We start from the raw sequence: 24,538 nt of genomic DNA, 5'->3' as shown, positions 1-24,538 counted from the left end.
AAGCAGAAGTGACTTTACTTTCTCAAGGTCGATACCGAGCTGCCTGTGTTCCCTCCTCTACCACCCTATCATTCCTCTCACCTTCCCTAAGGCCACAGTCCACAACTTAGGTTATTTTTGCTTCAAAAATTTGAAAGAACTTCATGCCATGAATTTTTTTTCTTTTTCAAGACACGTATTATCACTTTGTTCAAGTGTAAATGTTCCCTTACCCTTTCAAAATAAATTTCCTTTTGTAATTTTGAAAAAAAAAATAAGTTAACCTGTAAGATGAGAGAGTCGACTAATCCGTTTCTGAATTTTTAATTTTGATTGTTTGAATATGAATTTGAAAAATAATATAAACCTCTGTATAGTGGCTTCTGCATATAGTAACTGCCCTTGAGGACTTAAAAAAAAATCACATAAACAGTCTGAAGATTGACCCCATTCTGTAATTAGCACACTTAACTGCACAGAACTGGACTTAGGGGGGAAAAAAGTATCTGGATTTCAGAAAGAAAATGCTACGCCTCTAATTTAACCGAAGTCGGCTAGGTGCAGAGGCTTTGCTGAGTACTTTCTGTGTTTCATATTACTTAGTACTCCCCTCGGCCCTTCTATGCTTCCTCCATTTTATGGATGAGCAAACTGAGGTTTACACCCACGGATACACAGCTAGCCAGTCTCACCTGGGGCCTGAACCCAGGCCCTCCAACTCCAGACCAGAGAGACTGAATCCAGTCTCTCGGGCTCCAGACCAGCCTTCTTGCCTGCCAAACCAGGCACAGCAAAACCTTAATAAGGAACAAACACTATAGGTGGGGGACTGGAAGGAGACCAAAGGAGACTTCAACTTTTTACTGTTACACATCTGGGTATTGTTGGGTTTTTTTGTTTGTTTGTTTCTACAAAAATATTTACTTTTTAGTAATTAAAAAGGAAGATAGAAGTGTTAAAACGCTTTTTATTTTTTAAAGCAGATTAAACAATGCCCTTGCCAACATGTTTTCTTCGCCTGAGCCAAGTGCAGTTTTCAGCCAGCTCCAGGAGTCACTGATAACATGGAGGGGTCAGGGACGGGAGGCTCTACTGCAGCCTCAAGGGAAGCAGAAAGACCACACTCATCCATCCTGTGCTGGGAATTGAGGGTTTGAGACAGTTCCTTCTAGGAGCCTGGAGTCCAGAGCCCGGAAGGAAAGGCAGACACTGGCCTGACCTACACTGATCACTTTGAAGTGTCCTTCCTTCTGCCACTTAGTGGCTATGGATGCTGTTTCCTGGGGCATGTACTTCTGAGCACTAGTCTGTAAGATGCTCCTAGAAAAAAGGATAAATATGTTACTCCCTGGAGATTTATAAAGCACATTAGCACATTAAATGCTCTGAAAAGTCCTGCAATAAAGAAGACTACTTCAGAGGGGCGCCTGGGTGGCTCAGTGGGTTAGAGTCTCTGCTTTTGGCTCAGGTTGTGATCCCAGGGTCCTGGGATTGAGCCCTGAATTGGGCTCTCTGCTCAGCGGGGAGCCTGCTTCCTCCTCCTCTTTCTCTCTCTCTCTCTCTCTGCCTGCCTCTCTGCCTGCTTGTGATCTCTATGAAATAAATAAAATCTTAAAAAAAAAAAAAAGAGGAAAGCTGCTTCAGTGTCCTGAGGCAGGGTGTCCTGACTTTGTTGTCCATAGAACTCTTTTCTTTCTTTAAGTCCTTTCAATATCTTGAGCAACATACACCTTGAGAAATACCATCCCAAGTGGGCAGGGACAGTCAGGTCCCCCAAAGCCTCACTAAGCCCCCATGGAAGAGTTCCCTGAATGCCATATGAATGGGCAAAAATAAGGAGCAGATGTTCAGACACATGGTCCCATACATCATTGGGAGCCACAGCCAGCCACCATGGGCCCTGGTGGAACAGGAGTCGGTGGGAGCAATATACTGGGGCAAAGGATACCTCGGAATTGGAGAAAGACACAATGGGCATTTCAGGGGGAGTGCAAGTGCACAGGCTGAGTAGCAAAAAGAAAGTAGCAAAAGTAGGAAAAGGAAACCAAGGGTTTGCGGGAAAATCCCCACGACTAGCATGGACAAGCCGCCTGACCCAAATAGGTGTTTCCAGTGACTAATGTCACTCTTTGTCTAGTAACAAACGAGCCATAGCAGTAATCTTATAATGTATGCAAATCGCTCTGGTTATCACGGTTCAGAGCCAGCTTCCCTCACCCCAACCATGAGGGGAGGTGCCTTGTTTAAGGCTGCTTACTTGGGACCAAGACCTTGGTGTGATGGTTTCCAGGTGATGAAGCAGGCTCTGGGTTTTGGCCTCACACAGCATCTTCCACGCAAGGCTGTGCTTGGACTTCAAAAAGGTCTCATTTTGAAGGACTGGCCTTGGCATGTCACTGCTCTAATTAGAATCCTTCAGAGATCCTTCATTTGGCATAAAGACAAAGCTCCTTCCTATGGCCTCTACCTACCTACCTCTTCAAAGTAACGTTCCTTTCCTTTCTCCTCCCCCACTGGACTCCCCTCACACTGAGCAGCTTTCAGTGCCCACCTCAGGGCCTTTGCACATCTGTTCCCTCCATCTACAGAACTCTTCCTTCCTCCCACCTCCAAGTCTCAGCTTAAATGTCACGTTCTCAGAAAAGCCTTGCTATTAGTGTCTTTTCTTTTATTCTCTTCCATGGGGCCTATGTCTTTTGCTACGTGGCACGTATCACAGTATATGATTATGTATGAGCTGTGTGTTGTCTTATGTCTGTCCGACTCTCCCTAGACACCTCCGTGGAAGCAGAGACACCTATCTGTGTCTGCATGGCCTGGGACAAGGCCAGCATATAGCAGGTGTGTGATAAATCATTGTTGAAAGCACGTTACGGTGCTCTGACTCCAAAGCCCATCTTCTCTGCAAATGTAGGGATCCAGAGGGGCGCGTGTGCCCGAATATTTATAGCAGCAATGTTCACAATAGCCAAACTATGGAAAGAGCCTAGATGTCCATCGACAGATGAAAGGAGAAAGATGTGGTATCTATATACAATGGAATACTATGCAGCCTTCAAAAGAGATGAAATCTTGCCATTTGCAATGACATGGATGGAACTAGAGGGTATTGTGCTGAGCGAAATAAGTCAATCAGAGAAAGATAATTATCATACGATCTCTCTGTTATGAGGAATTTGAGAGGAAGGGCAGGGGGCTGTATGGGGTAGGGAGGAAAAAATGAAACAAGATGGGATCAGGAGGGAGACAAACTATAAGAGACTCTTAATCTCACAAAACAAACTGAGGGTTGCTGGGGGGTGAGGTGGGGAAGATAGGGTGGTTGGGTTATGGACATTGAAGAGGGTATGTGCTATGGTGAGTGCTGTGAATTGTGTAAGCCTGATGATTCACAGACCTGTACCCCTGTGGCAAATAATACATTATATGTCAAAACAAAACAAAACAAAAACCCATCTTCTCAACCGTCGTGTGAGGGCGCTAAGCCAGGGGAACTTGGGTCCCTGAATAACCAAGAGAATCCAGGTCACTGAGACAAAAGAAAGAAAGCAACCACCTCCACATAGCATCTGTCTTTCAGGGAGCCTGCGTGTTAAGTTCTCATATAGCTTCCCGATCTCAGCTGCAGAGCAGGGAGCGGGCTTCTCCACCTCAGCACTACTGACATGTTGGTCCAGATAATTCTGTGTTGTGGGGGCTGCCTCGTGCATTGCTTGGTGGTTAGCAGCTTTCTTGGCCTTTACCCACTGGATGCTAGTAGCACCCCCCTAGTCATGACAACCCAGGATATCTCCAGATATTGCCAAATGCCTCCACAGGGATGGAGATTGCCCCCACCCCCACCCCCTGCCCCGCACTGAGAATGCTTGTGTGAAGGTGAAAGCATATGCACTTCTGCTTACTGGCTGTTCAACCTTGGGCAAGTCTCTCTGTGCTAAAGCTCTCTGTGCTTATTTCCTCATCCTCAAAAACGGGGATGATAATAGCTCTTATATGGTAAAACTTGACAATTTTGTGAGTTTATAAATAAAGGGCAGACTCAGCACAGCATCTGGCCCTCAGGAAGTACTCAGTTGGGTGATATTCTGCCTTCAGAATGAACTGTGCAAAGAAAGAATTGTGATCTCCATTTTACAGATGAGAAAACTGAGAGATAATGACGTCAGGCCCAAGCCACTCACTGTAAAGTCACATCAAAGGCAGGAATTTAGGTTTTCAGGATTAATTCTCTTAGCCAACCCTTTCTTTGGTACAAAAGGGCCTATTAACTGCAGACCTATTAACTGCAGACCTCATCTGACCAATCGCAAACTGAGCTGGTGGTGTTGTAATTAATGGGTTTGATCTGCCACAGTGGGACTAGGAAGAGGCAAATGAGGCCCTGGCCTCAGATGGAACATTTAAGGGGGTGACAAGTCACTAATCAAGATCAATAATATTTTTCACAATATTTTCAGTAATTAATCTTGAGTAATTAATCTAAATTTATGCAGAACATCTACAATGAACAAAGTATCACATCTTAAATGAAGAGAGAAGCCAACCCTCACTTTCAGGCCCCGCCTCCATCACCTGACCCTAATCCTGCCCCTGGGATCTGCAGATCTGGGAAACCACTGTGAACACACCCAAAGTAGAAAAGTTGGTTTTGGGGCACCTGGGTGGCTCAGTGGGTTAAGTCTCTGCCTTTGGCTCAGGTCATGATCTCAGGGTCCTGGGATAGAGCCCCCACATGGGGCTCTCTGCTCAGCAGGGATCCTGCTTCCCCCTCTCTCTCTGCCTGCCTCTCTGCCTACTTGTGATCTCTGTCTGTCAAATAAATAAATAGAATCTTTAAAAAAAAAAAAGAAAGAAAAGAAAAGAAAACAAAGAAAAGTCGGTTTCCCAGCATGATGCGGGAAGGAGAGAGAGCGCCCTCTTCTGGCTAATGGTGGGCACTGCTCCTCTCCTGGGAAGCCAAGTTCATCTTCCCTGGATAAAGAAGTATCTCAATGCTAGAACAGTCTCTTCCAGCATCACGGTGCTTTTTCACCCTGCCCTTCCTGAGACATCTAGGTTAAAAAACTGCAAGCAGGCCAAATAATGCCACTGGAGCCCCCCACCCCTTCCCACTGGCCACTGTACTGTGCTGGATCCATCCATTGCCTTTCTCTCCTTACCACATGTGCAAACAAGTCCAGCACCTGTCCCTGCCTCTATGGGCGATTCTAAAGCTTCCTGTTAGTATACAGCTGGTCCTTCCAAGCTGACCACAAGAGGGGATGGTGAGGAAACAGGACCAGGAGGTGGAAGGCTTCTCACTGTTTGCCTAACCGCAGTTTCTTCTTCTAAGGGTTTGGTAGTTTCTTTATGTTAATTATATTTTCATTTTTACTTTTAAATAACTTCTTTTACTTTTTTTAAAAGGTTTTATTTGTTTATTTATTTGACAGCGAGAGAGAGAGAGAGAGGAGAAAGAGAGCGAGCGCACAAGCACAGGGAGTAGCAGAGGGAGAGGGAGAAGCAGGCTTCCCGCCAAGCAGGGTGCCCGATGCAGGGCTTGATCCCAGGACCTTGGGATTATGACCTGAGCAGAAGGCATACAGTTAACAACTGAGCCACCTAGGTACCCCTATTTTTAAATAATTTCAGATGTGCATTAAAGTTGCAAAAATAGTTCAAAAATATATACCCTTCACCCAGATTCACCAATGAACATTTAGGCCCATTTGCTTTTTCATTAGTTTTCATACATAAAGATTTTTTTTTTTTTTTCCTGAACTGCTCAAGAGTAAGTTGGAGGCATTAGGACCCATTCTCCCTAAATACTTCCAAGTGATTTCTCAAGGACAAGTAATTTGCCTTTACAACCACAGGACAATTATCAAAATGAGAATCTTTAGCAATGATATAACATTATTACCTAATCCACAGACGTTATTTAAATTTTACCAATTACACTAATAATGTCCTTTATAGCAGTTTTTTGTTTTTTTTTTTTGTTTGTTTGTTTTTTTCTGGTGCAGGATCCAGTCCATGCTTACCCACCGTTCTTAGCGGTCCTATGTCCTCAACCCTCTCTAATCTGAGCAGTCCCTCAGCCTTTGTCTTTCATACCCTTGACATTTTTTAAGTGTACAGGCTAGTTATTTTGCTTAATCTCCCTCAGTTTGGGTTTGTCAGGACTTCCTCATGATTAGATTCAGGTGATGCATTTTGAGTGGGAATACTACTTACATGTTTCACAGAAGTTCTTAAATAAGCTTCTAGTATTCACAGGGAAACTGGGTGACTCAAAAGACACAGGAAGTAGAAGATGATTTAAAAGCTCTTAATAACAGTTGCTAACATTTATTGAGTGCTTGCTGTTTGACATTCCCTTCTGTATTTGTTGTTGATTTGGGCACTATTCTTTCTTGTATGGGGTGCTTAAGTTGGATCACAGTAATAAGACAATAACAACATCTATGGCTATTGAGCTGTATTGACCCCATATTACACATCTTCTTTTCATGGGTGAGGTCAGAGAGGGCCTCACTTGCCCCAGTTCTCACAGCTGCCAAGAGGCACAGCTAGGGCTGTTTAACACAAGAGTATGACTACCTGGTTAGTCTCCCTGTACCAGTGACGGAGCTCAGCCAGGATTCCAGCTCAGAACACTGAGGACAATCCATGTCCCACCCCCTAGACTCCCAGCAAGCGGGGACGTTTTCTCCCCATCTTCTCAACTCCTCTGCTTACTCCACATGTCCAGAGCATGAGAACCTGGGAGATAGACCCCATGCTGTGACGAGGGGACCTCAGTAGGTTGTGTGTTCTCCAGGGGCAGATATCCCTCCTGGGTCATCACCCCCTGGACAAGTATTTACTAATCCATTGAAAACTGTATCAGTCCCCAAAACAAGGCGAGGATCGTGGCTAGGAGTGGGAGTCAGTCCTTAACCAAACAGTGACTCATGAATGTTTCTCAAGGCAGGAGTCCCAATGCATAAGATTTCCCCTCCATAGGCCAAGCCTGCTCCAAAGTCATTCCAGAACCAGATTTAGGTGCAGGCTGGTGTCATTCGTAACACACAGCCTTAAGAAACCAGCCGTGGAGATCTGTTGGCACAAGGAGCTCCCAGCCTGAAACTGGGGATCATTTTGCGTTGTGGGTGTTTTAGGATATTTGTTATTCACTCATTTAACAGTTAGCCTACTAAACATGGAGAAGAAATACAGAGATGAATACGGCAGCCGCTGCTCGTGGGGACTCAAAATTAGTTAATTGCACTTGCCTTTGGTTTCAGTTTTCTGTGCCTCTGAGCCTTCCTTCCAATGTCCGGAAAACTCCTGGATGTGAATGGCCAATGTAAATGTGGGACTCAAACCATTATGACTTCTCTGACCGCAGAGAACCTACACAGGTTTGCCCAAAACTGAGGGGGGCTTTCAGTGCAAAGACAGAGAAAACAAACTGGGATGAACTGGTTATTCTAGTTTAGTTGGAAACAGGGGCAGCAGGAAGGGAATGGGGGCAAGGAAAAATAACCGTCAACACCTGTTTTGTTTGAGGATTTAGTAATGGCTAGAACAAATTGACGAAGTAAGTACTATAGTACCCCGACTTTATACAGGTGTCCACTGGGACCCAGGGAAAGTAAGTATCTTGTCATTTGTGTACAATTGATACCTGCATGAGTCAGGCCCACCGGGGAACAGCAAACCCTGTGTTCCCAAGCATTACACCGCACTGCCCCAGAGCCACACGTGTAAATGTGGTGCAGGTAAAGCTTTGGAACTATATTTGAGATGAATTCTCAGAAATTGGAAGCAGTAGCCAGTGGAAGTTACGTTTCCATGGAGACCCGCTCATATCCAGCCAGGCTCCCTTCACAGGTGGCCATAACGGTGGAGAGCTGCCATCCCGCAAATGTACATTTCTTAAGAAAAAGATCCTCTGTAGCAATTTCCTGAGCTTCCACCAGTGCCCATTCTATCATTCAAGATGCTGGTGGAGTCTCCATGGCAGTCTGCAAAATGTGAGTGTTGCCCAAGTCCTAGGAGGTATGCGTTGAGGACATTGGTTCCCAGCGCAGATCCAGGAGACTCGTCTGTCTCTGGTCGCTCACCCGTTGGCTGCATGAGCTCAGGGAGGTTAGCTAACCTCAAGCCCAGTTTCCTCATCTATTAAATGGTGGAAGTCCTAATCTCCATACCCCACAGTGGTTGTGAAGATGAAAACAAATGGTATAATGCATGAAAAGCACAATTCTCCGTACCGAGTAGGCAGTGAAGAAATGTATGCTACATACTGATTAACATCTGCTCACCCCATGTCTCTCTCTCTCTTTTTAAAGATTTTATTTATTTGACACAGAGAGAGAGAGAGATCACAAGTAGGCAGAGAGGCAGGTGGAGAGAGGGGGGGAAGCAGGCTCCCTGCTGAGCAGAGAGCCCAATGCGGGGCTTGATCCAGGACCCTGAGATCATGACCCAAGCCGAAGGCACAGGCTTTACCCTCTGAGCCACCCAAGCGCCCCTCACCCCATGTCTTTAAGTGAAAACAATCCACGTGAGAATTGACACAAAGGAGCAGGAGTCTACGCCCCACAACTGCCCTCTCCCCCTAGCTTCGTCTGCCCCATTCCTCTCTACAGCCTCCTGTTGCCCATCCCACTTCTGGCCTTTAGGCCTTTTCCCAGCCACTTGTGTGCCACTGGGGAGAGAGGACCATACTTGGGATCCTGCTCCTGGCCCCACTGGGTACCCAGTACCTCCAGTCCCCAGAACCCCCAACTGGGGCAGCGGGACCACTGCCTGAAGGGGGACCAGGCTGTAGTCCATCCACACAGATGTGTGATGTGACTCCCCTGTGTGACCTCAGCAGCTCAGAGATGAGACAAGATAAGAACAAACAAACAAGCTTTATCTTTTTTTTCTTTAAAGATTTTATTTATTTGACAGAGAGAAATCACAAGTAGGCAGAGAGGCAGGCAGAGAGAGAGAGGGGAGAAAGCAGGTTCCCTGCGGAGCAGAGAGCCCGATGCGGGGGCTCGATCCCAGAACCCTGGGATCATGACCTGAGCCGAAGGCAGAAGCTTTAACCCACTGAGCCACCCAAGCGCCCCGAAGCTTTATCTTTTTGACAAATCAGGGATCATCATGATTTAAACGGCATAACATGATGCATATCTTTTAAGTTTCGTTAAAAGTGTTCGTGTTGGGGCGCCTGGGTGGCTCAGTGGGTTAAGCCGCTGCCTTCGGCTCAGGTCGTGATCTCAGGGTCCTGGGATCGAGTCCCACATCGGGCTCTCTGCTCAGCAGGGAGCCTGCTTCCCTCTCTCTCTCTCTCTGCCTGCCTCTCCATCTACTTGTGATTTCTCTCTGTCAAATAAATAAATAAAATCTTAAAAAAAAAAAAAAAGTGTTCGTGTTGAAGTGGCTACCCAGTGGGAGGCTTAAAGGCCCCAGGAAAGACACTAGGGACAACAAAGAGGGAGAGGTCTCAGTACAGTGTCATGAGGGGTATGGATGTTGAAGACTGTGAGGACCTTGGGGAAAGTGTGTGCTTTCTTAGCAAGAACTATGCACTATATTCACACGCACACACACACACACACACACACACGTGCTGTTAAACTTCCCCCATGGATTCCTGGTTCACCCTGGGGTCTTCAGAATCTCAGTTCCCTGTCTGACCTTTGACTCTTCAAAGGCAATTTTTAGGCCCCTCTAAGAACGGCACAAGCCCAGTAAGTGCTGGGCCTATGAACAGTGATGATGCTGATAGCCTATAGCTGATATGACACACACTTCCCTGGTGCCTGATGAAGGGCTAATCTGCAAACTTATTATTCAACTTGATCTTGTCTTCAGCCCCACGAGGCTGGTCCCATCATCAGTTGCTCATCCTCACCTCCTACTTAGAAATGAAGAAACCCAGGTTTACACAGGCAGATAGCTAGTAAGTGGCAGAGCTGGACCCACCATCACCACCTGAAAGGTGTTCCTGTGACTCACACCCCTGGAGCTTGTGTTTGCTCATCTGTGCTACTAGCTGTGTTTTTTGCCAGCCCACCCATGAGCTCCAGTGTGGTACCTGCATCCCCAGTGTCCTTGAAGTGCTAGATCTCCCCTAATCTCAATCATTGTGGTTTGGGTGAGGTAGGAAAGGATTTCTTAAACAGGACATAAAAAGAACTAAACACAGAGGCTAGGGGTGCCTGGGTGGCTCAGTGGGTTAAAGCCTCTGCCATCGGCTCAGGTCGTGAACCCAGGGTCCTGTGATAGAGCCCCACATTGGGCTCTCAGCTCAGCGGGGAGGTGCTTCCCCCTCTCTCTCTGCCTGCCTCTCCACCTGCTTGTGATCTCTGTCAAATAAATAAATAAAATCTTTAAAAAAAAAACTAAATACAGAGGATATTCGACTAACTTAAAGTTAACGTTGGTCCAGAAGCACTAAAGAAAGTGGAAAAATAAGCCACAAACGGGGAGAAGATCTTAGCTGCACATATAACTATAAACCATTAGGATCTAGACAATTAGATGGGAAAATGACACGAACAGGTATTTCACAGACACAGAAACACGATGGCAAATGACTATATGAATAATTGCTCAAGCCCGATTATGCTAGATATAAAGATTAAGGTCACAATGAGATACCCTTCCATACCTACTAGATTAGAAGCAGTCTGGTGGAGATACCTGGGTGGCTCAGTCAGTTGAGCATCTGCCATTCGGCTCGGACTGTGATCCCGGGTCCTGGGATCGAATCCCACATCCGGTTCCCTGCTCTGTGGGGAGCCTGTTTCTCCCTCTGCCTCTCTCTCTCTCTCTGTGTCTTTCATGAATAAACACATAGAAACCTTAAAAAAACAAAAACAAAACAAAACAAAAAAACCACAGCGATCTGATGGAACCAAGTGTTGGCAAGATCCTGGAGAGATTCTCCTATGTTGTCCTTCTAAAAGTTTAGTTTTGCCTCTTGTTATTAAAGTCTTCAGGGTGCCTGGGTGGCTCAGTCCTTGGGCGTCTGTCTTTGGCTCTGGTTGTGATCCCAGGGTCCTGGGATCGGGCCCCTGCTCATGGGTTGTCTGCTCTCCCTCTCCCACTCCCCCTGCTTGTGTTCCCTCTCTTGCTGTCTCTCTCTGTCAAATAAATAAATGAAATCTTTAAAAATAAATAAATAAAATCTGTAACCTATCTTAACTTGGAGGGGGGGTGAGTTGTTAAATTCCATGTTTTTCTATATGAATAATCAATTGTCCTAGCACGTTTTACTGAATAGTCCCTCCTGTCCCCAGTGATCCAAAATGTCACTTCCCTCATAAACCACGTTTCTCTATGTGCATTGGTCTGTTCCTGTGATGTTTATTCTGTTTCTTCAGAGTTTTTACCTGTCCCTATGTGAATACACACTGTCCTAATAACTATACTTTTATAACAAATCTTGATATCTACTTTTCTTTCTTTACTAGGACTGTTTTTACTTTTCTTTGACCTTTGCTCTTTCCTATAAAACCGTATTTTTTAAAAAGATTTATTCATTTATTTTAGCAAGAAAGAGAGCAAGAGGTGGGGAGGGGTGGAAGGAGAGAAATAGTCCTGAAGCAGGCTCCCCCGCTCAGCCTATGTCGTGCCTACTCGACAAGGGCTCCATCCCAGGACCCTGAGGTCATAACCTGAGCCAAAATCAAAAGTCAGCCACTCAACCCACCTGAACCATTCAGGTGTCCCTCCCATATAAACCTGAGAATCATCTCATCATCTTCCTTGAAAAAAAGCCCGGTTGGGATTTCAATTTGAACTGTTTTTTTTTTTTTTTAAGATTTTATCTATTAGAGAGAGAGAGCACAACCAGGGAGAGTGGCAGAGGGAGAGGGAGAAGCAGACGCCTCACTGAGTGGGGAGCCCAATGTGGGGCTCAATCCCAGGACCCTGGGATCATGACCAGAGCCAAAGGCAGTTACTTAACCCACTGAGCCACCCAGGCTCCCCTTCACCATCGTTTTTTACTCTGAAGACAGCATTTCTAACTTTTCATTATTGAGTATATTTGCCATAGGTTTTTGGTAGCTGCCTTTTAACTGTTTAAGGAAGTTCTCTTCCTACTTGCTTATGAGTTATTACAATGAGGGACTGTTGAATTTTAAAATTTTGCAACCGTGGAGATGACCTTATAGTTTCCTCTTAATATGTTGATGTGGTTAATTACAAGAATATATTTTCTAATGTTAAACTGTCCAAACTGTCCTGGCATTCCTGGGATAAACCTGTTTGGGGAATGATGCATCATCTTTTTTATATGTTGCTGGATTCAACATACTAATATTTTATTTAATTCAAGATTTTTACTTCCGTGTTTCTGAGCTAAGCTTTAGGAGTAATAGTGATCTGATCTTGCTTGGTATGGAATTTAGACTGGCCTCATAGACTGAGTTAGGCTCTGCTCTTTCTTTTTCTGTTTTCCGGAAGGGCTTATGAGTGAATAGTATGATCTATTCCTTGAAAGTTTAGACTTGCTTCTAGAACCATTAGGCTTAATGTTTTCCTGTGACTAAAACAATTTTTTTAAAGATTTTATTTATTTATTCGAGAGAGAGACAGTGAGAGAGAGCATGATCGAGGAGAAGGTCAGAGGGAGAAGCAGACTCCCCATGGAGCTGGGAGCCCGATGCGGGACTCAATCCCGGGACTCTTGGATCATGACCTGAGCCGAAAGCAGTCGTCCAACCAACTGAGCCACCCAGGCGTCCCCTGTGACTAAAAATTTTAACAATTTCTCTAAAAATTATAAAATTTACTTTTTCTATAGTTGACAACTGATATAATTTGCTGGCAAATCAAACTTGATATTATGTAGTGATCCTCTCCATCCTTATGATTTTTGTTAGTCTGTTATCTAATATTAATATAGCTACACCAGCTCCCTTTTGGATAATATTTTTGAGGTATATCATTTTCTGCACTTTTACTTTTAATCTTTCCAGGTTCCTATGTTTTAGGAATACCTCTTGAGAAAGTGCCTCTTAGATTCTTCTAACATCCCATTTGATAATTTCAGACTTTTAACTGATGAGTTTAGTTAAATTACTAGGATTATTAGTATATCTGAACTTAGTTTTTTTACTCTCTTTTTTAGGGGGAGGAGTCTCACTTTTTCTACATGACTTTGGGTTGATTAACATTTGGGTTTTTTATTGACTTATGTCATTTCCCCCCTTCTACTGATTTGAAAGGTATACGTGTTATTCGTATTGTTTTAATGAATACCATTGACATTGTGCCATGCATAATTAACAAAGCCAAAGTTAATATCTTAAGTCCCTTCCCACCACAAATGCGAAGTCATTGGAACCCTTTAATTTTGACCATCTCATTCCTAATGTATTGTTGTCTCCTATTTTCGTTCTGACCTTGTTTAAACCTGTGAATTATGATTACTGATGTCATTGTTGTTTTGTACTGACAGTTTTGTTTAGATTCACTCTATTTTTTTTAAAGATTTTATTTATTTATTTGACAGGGAGAAATCACAAGTAGATGGAGAGGCAGGCAGAGAGAGAGAGAGGGAAGCAGGCTCCCTGCTGAGCAGAGAGCCCGATGCGGGACTCCATCCCAGGATCCTGAGATCACGACCTGAGCCGAAGGCAGCGGCTTAACCCACTGAGCCACCCAGGCGCCCTAGATTCACTCTATTTGCCCATTTCTTCACTCATTATTCCTCCTTTCACTTTTTTAAAAAAGATTTTTATTTATTTATTTATTTGAAAGCGAGAGAGAGAGAGAGAGAGAGAGAGAGCAAGAATGGGAACACAAGCAGGGGGAGTGGCAGAGGGAGAAGCAGACTCCCCACCAAGCAGGGAGCTGGATGTGGAACTCCATCCCAGGACCCTGGAATCATGACCTGAGCCGAAGGCAGACAATTAAGGACGAGCCACCCAGGCGCCCTCACTGCAGTTCTTAATTGGGTTGTTTTTCTTATTTCTGAGGTATACCTTAGAAGTTCAGTTAGTCAAATTTTCCAGTTGTAAATTCACTTTATCTGTATGTCACCCTCATTCCTGAAATGCTGGGGATCCAATTCTCAGGTCTTTGGAGATATTCTTCAGCATCTTTTAGCTTCTTATGTTGCCATTCAGAAATTTGCTGGCAATCTAATTTCTTCCTTTGGGAATAAACTGTCTTTTTTTTTTTTTAATCTCTATTGCTTTTAAGATCTTTTTCTTTGTTTTTAGTATTCTGCAGTTTCACTACAATATTTCTTGGTGTGGATTTCTTATCATTTTTCCTGCTTAGGATATATTATGCTTTTTAAATCTGTAGAATTATGTCTTTTTTCTGCTCTTGAAATTCTCACCAATTACTACCTCAAGTATTGCCTCTCCCTTCTTCTCTCCTTTGATGCTGCTTAAATGATCTCAGTCTGTTCTGCTTGTTTGTAAGATCTTTCATATTTTTTATTTTGTATCACTGTGTTGCATTCTGATTAATTTCTTCAGATAATTCTTCCAAATCACCCTATTTGGTTAATTATGATCTATGAGAATCCTGAACAACTTGCTCTTTGATGAGTACATTGTCCCTGAAACTCTGAGAACAATTTGATGGAAAAAGGAAAAACAAAAGAAAAAACAATTCAATGAAGCAACTCTTGTAACCTGAATGATGACGTAACCAACAACTTAGAGAGAGATGCTCCAATCCAAGCCAGGGAGATTGTCCTTGACCCTGGATGGATTCCAACAGTCTTAGACTGGTTTTACAAGGTGCCTCAAAAATGCTCCTTTGCCACATCTCTGAGGCTTCTTGTCCATGACCCATTCTTAAAATTCAAGACCCGCCCAACTCAGCCAGGTTCTGCCAGTCTGAAGGGTTTGGCAGGCAGGAGGCTGCCTTTGGGGTGGATTTAAATATGAAGAGAGTCCTATTGGGCACTGGTCCCACCTAGGTCTAGACTAAGAGGCAGAAAAGGAAGCCATGGATTTGGGGTAGCAGAAGACATCAAGCCCCATCACCTCACCCCACATACAGTGCTCATTACATAGTAAGTGCTCAGTAAATATTTACTAAATCAATGAATAAACACTTAGATGGAAGAAGTCCATAGAGCAGTGTGGGCCCAAAGGGGACTTAAGGAAAGTTTCCTGGAGGAAATGACATTTAAGCTGAGGCATGGAAAAGAGGAAGTAGTCAGGCCAAGCAGAAAAGGAAGAGTTCCTGGTAGAGGGAACAGCCCATGCAGAGGCCAAAGTGGTAGAATTCAGCCTGGGTGCCCTGAATAGTAGATGATGCTGGAGTGGGAAACTGAGGCCAGCTGCTCAAAAATCCAGACACTGTGGCAGATAAGCTCAAAAATCCAGACACTGTGGCAGATAAGCTAGTCAGACAACACCGTTTGAATTTAATGGGTGGTAATTTTTATGCTCCGCTGATTATTTTTTCTTTTTCTTTTTCTTTTTTTCTTTTTTGGCTGAAAAAGCTGAAAGCCTTTCAAGACTGCCATTTTGCCCCCGAAGCTTTGGAGCCAGGTGCCGGGTCTGAATTCCCAATTCTGTCCTTTACAGGCTCAATCCATGGGCAAACTCCTCACCTTTCTTCTGAGAAAGGAAGCCAATCACAATGCCCACCTTACAGGAGTAAAAGAGACAACACGTGTAAGGCAGCTTTGCTAAGCATGCCTGTGAACCTGGGCCCGTCTCTCGGAGCCCTCTGAGAGCAGAGATCCCGTCACTTTGACGGCCCGTGCCCGGCAGCACCAGGCACACAGCAGGTGCTCAGTGAACCACGAACCAATGCCTCGACGAACTCTGGCATCTCCCGCTGGAACTGTGGCTCCTCGGGTCCCCACCCCTTCCCCGGCCCCCAGAGCTCTTTAGGGGCGGGGCGGCGCGGGGCGGAGCGGCCGGCTCTGCGCTCCGCACTTGGCGCGGCGCGCGAACGCGGTAGGCGCTGGCGCTCTGGCCGGACCTCTTGGGTGCTCGGAGGCAGGTTGCGGAGGTCGGGGTGTGCGAGACCCTCACTTGCCCCTCCGGGCTGAACGCTCGGAGCGGCGGAGCCGAGCAGCTGAGTGTTCTCGTGACGGGTGGGCGGTAGACCCGACCGGACAGCCGCGGAGCCGCGCCAGGGGCCGGCGCGGGCGGAGCCGGCTTTTCTGTCGGCTGACGCAGGCCGCCGCGCCGCGCCTTTAAGGCGTCCGGCAGAGCCCGGCTCCGGGAACTGAGCGGCGCGGGCACGAGCGTTGCTGCCGGACGCGAGCGGGACTGGGGGCCGAGGACCGGCGTCCGGATCCGGCGGCGCGACCCTTGCGCCTGAGGTCAGAGGGAGTATGCGCCCGCGGGGCGGGCTGGGGCAGGGGATGCGCTCCTGAAAGTGGGGGTGGGGGGCTGTTGTGTGTGTCCGAGGTCTCTCCCTTCGGGCCCGCTGACCCACCCTGCACTTCCCGAATCGGGGCTGCCTGGCCTCCCTACAAACGGAACACGGGGCGAAATGGGTCGGGGACCTGCATTTCTCTTTCTGCTCGGTTCCTTCGCTCCGGCATCAGCCCTAGCGCGCTCCCCTGCAGTGCCTGGACAGATTTGACATTCCCGAATCCAGATGCCCTCACTCCCCGGGCTGCCTACCGCCTAAGCCCCGGGACAAGGTGAGGATGAGTCGGGGATCAGCACCCTCTTTCTACTCCGCCTCCCACCTCTGGCTCCGGCACCAGCCCCTGTGCGCCCCTCCTGGTGCCTGGATGGTTTGGAGGCTCCTGCACCCTCGTTCTACCACTTCCTGAGGAAAGGTTGCAGTTCGACCTTCCAGCTAATGGTACCTACCCCCGTCCCGCCCCAGATATCAGCGCCCCTCGGGACCTCTCCCAGCCAGTACCTACTCCCAGCCGCCTTTAGCTCACCTTTCCTCAGTCTGCCCCAGTTCTCTCGGCCTCATGCCCTCTCCTCCCGCCAACCCTTGAGTTAGGATCCTGGTCCAACCACCCTGACAGCCCGGTGCTGCCCCACAACCCCCAGCATCCCCCGCCTACACCTTCTCTGCCTTCCTGGCAGCCTTGGAAACTGGGATTGTGTAACGCTGGTTGCAGGGCAGAGCACCTGCAAGCTGTGCACCCCTGTAACCGCATTTGAGTGAGGAGGCCAAATTGAGAGAGTGAATGAAATAGGGAAGAACAAGAGGTTGCAGGGGGTGGGGGGTCTAGAGACTGTGCAAGCTGGGATATGTACCTGGAGCCCTTCGTGTGCCTCAGAGTCTGGTTGATTAAGAGGAGGTTTCAGCTTGGACTGGAGGTCAGCATTTTCCTCTCCTCTCCCTCATGGCTAGTCTACCTGGTTGGAAGTTAAGAGTTTATAATATTGTAAGTAATAGCTGACATAGAATACGCAAGTACTGGCTGCCGGACCCTACCTTTAGAAGATTACCTGCTTTTCTTCTCCCAACATCTCCATGCATGAGGTACCAATGTTATGCCCATCTCTCAGAGTAAGAATGTGTCCTCTTCCCAGGACACACAGGGAATCTGACCTCAAACCCCCTATTCTGAACCATTAGACTTAATTTTTACCCAATTGTAACTAATAAATTTTTATCAACATTTTTATAACATAGAAAGTTAGAAATACGAGAAATTGATAACCTATGTTCTTAGGACCAATTTTTCTAAAAGTGGGTTCTCAGACCAGCAGGGGGTCCTGGGTGTCCTCCCTGGGTAGACTGATGCCCAGAGAGAAGGGGTATGCTGGAGGCCCCACAGCTAGGAAGTACCAGGGCTGGGATGCTAAACATGTCCTGGGATGGTCAGTCCTTACTTTCTGCGCTCCCAGTTCTGCCCCAGCCCATCAGCCTAGGCCCCTGGAGATTCTCTTCCCTCCCCTGTTTGCATCCTGATCTCCCCCTTCCCGCTCTGCTTGCTTTGCTATAACCCAGGCAGGTGAGCTGCAGCCTTTGCTTAGGCTGTCCCCTCCTTTAGGAATGCCCTCCGTGGAATCTGATGTCTCGGTCGTACCTACCCCTTAGCTCCAGCTCAGCAGTTCTCTCCGGGAAGCACGTCTGATTCCTCCTCTTATAACTGGGATCCTTACCTCTACCCCCATGATGGCATTTGAGAAGTTCTAGCTGCATGTGTCTGCCTATGCTTTCTGGTGCACCTGTGCTGGCAGGATCGGAAGCACTCCCCAGTACTCATCTAACCATCTGCCTGGTGACGCCCCAGGACAAAGAGAGAGAGAGAGAAAGAAAGAGGTCCATGGGTGTATGGTGCGGTTTCCAAAGTAAGGATAGGCTCAGAATTTCTGAACCCCACAACACCAGACCCCCTTCATTGAGCTACAGCCTGATCGTGGGAGAATGGCTCAGCATGTCACCCAACATTATAATTACATAATTTGTTTTTTTTTTAACCCAGAGGATTCCCACCAGAAAATCAGAAACTTGGGTCCAAATCCCCCTGCTACCACTGCTAGCTGTGTGGCCAGAGGCCTATTACCTCACCTCTCTGAGCCTTAACTTCTGGTAATGGCACCTGTTTCAGAGGGCAGTGGGAAGATTTAGATAAGATAAAGCACACAGCCCAGCTGGTGCTGAGCACTCAGTAAGCAGCAGCTATTATGAAGAGTGAGTGTTGGCCCCCACTTTGAATTACTAGAGACATTAAATCATTACTCAGTGACTCACACTGACTGCTTAGAGGTGGGCCAGAGGAGTCTCACCAAAGGAGAGGAAAGCATTTTATTTTTTTAAGACTTTAAGTAATCTCTACACCCCATGTGGGGTTTGAACCCACAACCCCACAATCAAGAGTTGCACACTCCACCAGCTGAGCCAGCTAGGTGTCCTGAGGGAAACATTTTGTGTGTGTACTCAGAAAGGCCTGTGACACTTTCTTCGACTCTAAACCATCCATTGCCTTGGCAAAAAGAGTCGTCTTTCTGATTTTTAGCTTTAAAAATGTATGAGCTTTGAGTTTTCTGAGGCTTCACACACCTAGAATGAGTGTGTGAATGCAGTTTGTGCAATTGTAAATAACTGAAACTTACTGATACGAGAGAAAAAAAATAGCTTGTTTTTAGAGGTGACCTTGGTTTGCACTGTGTGTTGGTTCAGGCTTATCTTGGGGGTGAGAGGTTTGAATCAAAGGTTTACTTTGGATTTGGAGGGAAGGAAAGCTGGGGTGAGTGTTTTTCCGTAGCATACTAGTAAGCGGCTCAGAGTAGAAATCACCTTCCCTGTGTCATATTCTTTAGCAACTCCTGGTTATTTTGGTGATTAGATCACTTTTTTACAGTGATGAGTATTCAAAAAGTAAAGGACCAGGAATGTCTCCTTCAAAACTAAGTGTTTGGAATATCTGCAGGTTGAAAAAAAAAATTTTTTTTTAATGTCTCCTAATGTGACTATGAAGATAAGTTAGGATCTCGTTTGATAATTTTAAGACTGTTAAGGTATTCTAAGGCACACATTTTTGTAAATTTTCATTGTTCCATGGCATTTAGCAGGCTATGGGACTTTCTTTCTGTGACTCTGCAGGGACACAAATATTTTTCATGCTATTAATATGGTGGCCATCAAATTCAAATTCAGTGAAATTTAAAATTCTTTTAAGTCACACAGGCCATATTTCAAGTGTTCAGTAGTTATGAGTGGCCAGTGGCTACTGTATTAGGGAGAGCAAAGAGAGAACATTTCCATCTTCCCAGAAAGCTTTATGGGAAGGCACCATTTAGATCAATAAGGCCATGGACAAACTGCATGATTACAGGCTTAGTTCCATTCTTTCTAGCAAGTCATCTGCAGGCCAAGAAATGGAGTGTGCTGAGGATGTCTCCTTGTCAAGGATAAGGATGTTACTTAAATCCCCTTAACCTCATTCTGGTTTTCTGGTTCACTGGCTTTTAACACTGCCAGATTCAGAGGATGGGGAGATGGAAGCAAATGCAATGTCTTCCGGCAGTGCTTCTCCATCTTGGCTGAATGTTAGAACCGCCTAGGGAATTAAAAAAAAAAAAAAAAAATACACCTGTCCAGCCTCTGGTCCAGGCCCATTGAATCTGAATCTGTGGGGCAGGTATCCTGGAATCTATATTTTTAAAACGCTCCCTGGGAGATTCTGTGCAGCCAGGGTTGAGAACAACTGCCTTCAAGACTGTGAACTTAGGAAAAAAAAAAAAAATCCCTGAGGACTGGAAGATGTCATTTTAAGGCAGGTATGGTGAGTGGCTACGAATGTTCCTCATTGATTTACTATGGCAGTAAATGCAGCGATGGAGTTGAATGGTCTCCCTTCTCGGGAAGGGCTCTCAACTGAGGGCAGCTTTGCCCTGCAGGTGCATGTGTCAATGTCTAGAGACCCTTCTGTTTGTCACAACTTAGCAGTAGCTTCGAATGGCTAGAGGCTCCCACATGCCGCTAAATATCCTATTTGCATAGGACAGCCCCCCACAACAAAGAGCCAGCAGGCCCAGAATGTCCATTGTGCCACAGTTGAGAAACCCCAATCTAGATGCAAGTTTTGCAAACCCAAGTTGTCTCTGACCTTGGATATAGTTGTCTTCAAGGAAGATCAAGATACTTTCCTAAACTGGGCCCTCAGAAACCCTTTTTGATCCATCTTCCAGGCTTTCCAAACCCAGAAGCCATGGAGGGGGTCGCTGCCTGTATTCGGATGTGTTTGGGGCTCCACCAGGGAAACTGCTGATTCGGGGGACAGGGCAGCCTGTGAAAGGTGTGGGCAAAGGATCTCACACTGCAGCAGGTTGGGATCCTATTCTTTTGTTAAGTGATTATCCATAGTAACAGCAGCCTTTGCCTTAGGCTTTTTTTTTTTTTAAAAGATTTTATTTATTTATTTGACAGACAGAGATCACAAGTAGGCAGAGAGGCAGGCAGAGAGAGGAGGAAGCAGGCTCCCTGCTGAGCTGGGATCATGACCTGAGCCGAAGGCAGAGAGGCTTTAACCCACTGAGCCACCCAGGCGCCCCTGCCTTAGGCTGTTTTCCAGAGGCTGTGGCTCTGTGACTGTTGGCATGGGGTGTTTGCCGTGTGATATACTCAGGACAAGATTTAAGCCTTGTATGTGGTGAAATTTGGGACCGGAGCTAGGGGCCAGACTCTGGGAGTATAGTTAGCGACACAGACGTGCCCATAGACTCAAGTGTTCGAGAGCCCCCGGCACAGTGGCACTGTGAGGGGAGAGGGGAGGTGGAGGTGTGGCTGGACTCCCTCCCTGGGTCTTGGAGGGCTGTTGAGATCTTCCCAGCTGTCCAGAGTGAGTACTTGCTATCTGCCAGTCCCTGCTTTGAGCAGTCTCCATGCACCCTCTCATATTGTCCTTTTACCGAGGCCCTAAGAGGTGAAGTGACTTTGCCAAGGTCACACAGCAGGTCAGTAGCAGAGTAGAGATTTGAACCCAGGTTATAAAACTACAAAACTGAATCCTCAGAAGAGTATTTACAGACGGGCTTTGCTTCATGGCCAAGACTTGTGGAGTGAGCTGGAACTCACCAGGCAGGAGGCAGAAAAGGCATGCCAGGGAGAAAAACACCATGTGTGCCAAAGGCTTGGAGGTGTGAAAGAGTATGACTTACCAGGGATGGTGGCTCATTCAAGGAAAGAGGTGTAGGGGGGTGATAGAAGAGGATAATGCTTGAGAGACAGGCAGGTATTAAATCTATCCGACGTAGCCTTGTAAATCATGCTGAGGGCCATTGTGAGCCACTGGTGAATTGGAGACAGAGAAGAGCTGTGTGATGTTGGACAGCTTGCTTAACTTCTCTGGGTCGCAACCACCCATCTGGAGAAGGCCTCAAGAACTCAGCGCTCTGATGAAGAATGTTCACTTTGTTGGTGACCATCATGAACAAAGTGAAGCAGTGGCCTTGATGGCACTAGTGGGCAGCCCTGTTGATTCATGACCTCCTAGCTTCTCGTTTGGTATTAACTAACTGCCCTCCAAGGGGCAAGGCACTGTGTGTCTGGAAGTGCTGTGGCAGATGCAGAGATGTAGTGAGACTCCTCTTGGAGACTTGTAGCCTAGTGGAGGGTATAGCTGGTGTTCTCACGGGTCCCGTGCGTAAAGGCACAGATCACCAGGGCCAGGAGAGAGAAGCATCCCTATAAAATACCTGAGGCATGGAGGTTACTAATGACTGGGGTTGGGGTGGTGGTGGTTGAGGGAAGGTACATTGAGGGAGATAACTCCTAGCTCTACCAGAAAGACTTATAAAGGAGAAAATAGGGGTAGGTCAAGGGTATTTTCCCAGGAGAGAGAATGGGGGAAATGGAGAGAAATAAAAAGCCAGTTCACAGTCCCCAGAGGGTCAGACTATCAGCATCTCTGGTACCTGATTCCCCACAGTTTCCAGGTCACAGAGGGGAAGCAGAAGTCATCATCAGACGAAGATGTTCAGTAATGAACTTGCCACTTACATAGTGAGGTCCCACGCCGTCATCTCTCCCTCTGTTTTCAACCCTGCTGTTTGACCGGCTCCAGGAGCACCCAGGTCTTGGTCGTCTGTCTCTCCCAGCTCCTGGGATGTTTTGCAAAAATCCGTACAGGACAAGGAGTGGAAAGTGAAATTGGAACTCTTGTGAGAGAGGCAGGATTTCATGAGATCAAAGCAAGTGATGTTGGAGAACTGCTTGAATGACATGTCAAGGCAGTAATAGATGAGGGTCTGGCACCGTGAGACCTGATGAAGAGAAGGGGGGAAAACTGAATTCAAAAATCAGTTCTTTGAAAATCAAAGAATTAAGCCCTTGAGAGATCAATAAGGTATGTTTGCAAAAACATCCTCTTTAGCACTGTGATCACCAAATGCTAACCGGAAGGATTTATCATGCTCTAAGACAGTCCACGTGAGACTTACTCTTTAAGAATTAGCACAGGATTTCAGTTATGACCTTGTTTTCATTTTGCTCGATATTTACTCTTGCTTTTAAAATACATTTGGTTGGAGTGCCTGGGTGGTCAGTTGTTAAGCCTCTGCCTTTGGCTCGGGTTGTGATCTCAGGGTCCTGGGATAGAGTCCTCCATGGAGCCCTGCAATGAGCCCCACATCTGACTCCCTGCTCAGCGGGAAGCCTGCTTCTCCCTCTTCCACTCCCCCTGCTTGTGTTCTCCCTCTCTCTCTCTCTCTCTCTCCCCCTCCCTCTCGCTTGTCTCTCTGTCAAATAAAATCTTTAAAAAAAAATTCATTTGATTTTTTTCTTTTGTGTTTTATTTGGATTAAGTTCTAAACTGAGCTTTGTTTTTTGTTTTTTGTTTTGTTTGTTTGTTTTCTTCTTGACTGTGAACTTCCCTGTGTGGCTTCACTGCTGGTCCCTTTTTGGGATGCTAATTCTCCGGGGGCACAGAGATCTCCTATGGGAGGAGATTCTGCTAGAAAGAAGGTGGGGACCAGCTCACAAAGGGCCCTGAATGCTGAGCCTCTGCTGGAAGCCAGAAATCTTGTCCTGATAAAAAACCTCCAGGCTCTTAATAACAGGGCTCCCTTCTGTCTAACCCAGACTTTGTTCCTGCAGGTAGAAAATGCTACGGACCAACTTCACCTCCTTTAGAAATGACAAAACCTCTTTAATCTCCTTGCTTTTCCTTTTATTGCGAAGTACAGATTGAGCAATGGGAGACTGTGTTTTGGGTGCTGAGGTTCTATTTTAGGCCCTGTGCCACTGCGTACCCATAGAGAGGGCTATTTTAATTCCTTTCAGTCATGTGGAAAATAATCACTTAAGTGATGCTCTTTCTAGCACTTTACCTCTGAGAGGTGACCTCGGCCGATGACCGTGCATGCAATCTGCAAGAGCCAAATGCTGGAATCAAAGCTGGTCCTGGGCTCCCTTAGACTGAATGCTGGGTTCCTCGGAGGTGAAAGGTCAAGTGACTTCGGGACTTCTTTGATCCAGCAGGAGATTTGGCTCCTATTTCTGGAGGGTTTTCTTGTTTTCAACATGATTTCAATCAGGCAGTTAGGTCAGACTTTCATCAGTCTAGATCATGACCTCCCCACCCCCACCCCAGGCCGATATTTTGAAGGTGCTCGGCTAGGTCAGGTCACATGTTGGGTATGTTATTGCCCTGTTTCTTGGCTAGTACGATTTTTTAGAAGATCTGCTACCAAATATATAAGCCACTTACCTTCCAGCTGAGCCCCTGATTCTGCTGCCTGCCTTTCCCCCGTCTCTGCCTGTGTCCTTTCTCCAGAGAATCAGGTAGCATGATTATCTGGTTCTCCAATTCCCTGCCCACAGGACCAGCCTGGTTAGGCTGAGTTTCCTTACCCACAGAGCTGCCCCAGGTGGGAGAAGAAAAGGAGAGGGGCTGTGGGCTTGGCTGGTTCTTAAGTAAGAACCCCCAGAGGGAACCAGTTGCTGGCACTTTGACACCAAGTGGGACCAAGGGCTCCTCTTATTAGTACCTCTCCCAGAGCCGCCAAGGAGCTATGCATTTCCAATTCATGCAAGGGTCTGGTTGCAGGATGGAAATCCTTGTCTTCTTAGAGTGCTGGACTTCGACCTTTGAGGACTGAAGTTCATGTCAAACTGACTTAACCTTTGGATAGTCACACAGGACAGGAGCCCTTCCTGGTCTTTGTTATCTTGGGAGGCA

General features: G+C 46.4%; 1 protein-coding gene across 1 annotated transcript in view; it reads left to right on the top strand.

Moving 5' to 3' along the window:
• The first annotated feature begins 16,150 nt into the window (after positions 1-16,150).
• ABHD6 (abhydrolase domain containing 6, acylglycerol lipase) overlaps positions 16,151-24,538 on the top strand; it is a 52,445-nt gene continuing 44,057 nt past the window's right edge. Inside the window, exon 1 of the mRNA XM_044253308.1 lies at positions 16,151-16,258. The gene's annotated coding sequence lies outside the window, so the exon portion shown is untranslated. The remainder of the gene's footprint in view (positions 16,259-24,538) is intronic.

Source organism: Neovison vison, chromosome 6 (genome assembly GCF_020171115.1).
Source record: "Neovison vison isolate M4711 chromosome 6, ASM_NN_V1, whole genome shotgun sequence".
In the NCBI taxonomy this organism is placed as follows: Eukaryota; Metazoa; Chordata; class Mammalia; order Carnivora; family Mustelidae; genus Neogale; species Neogale vison.
Note: the sequence above shows the minus strand (reverse complement) of the source record. Positions and strands in the feature narration are given on the sequence as shown.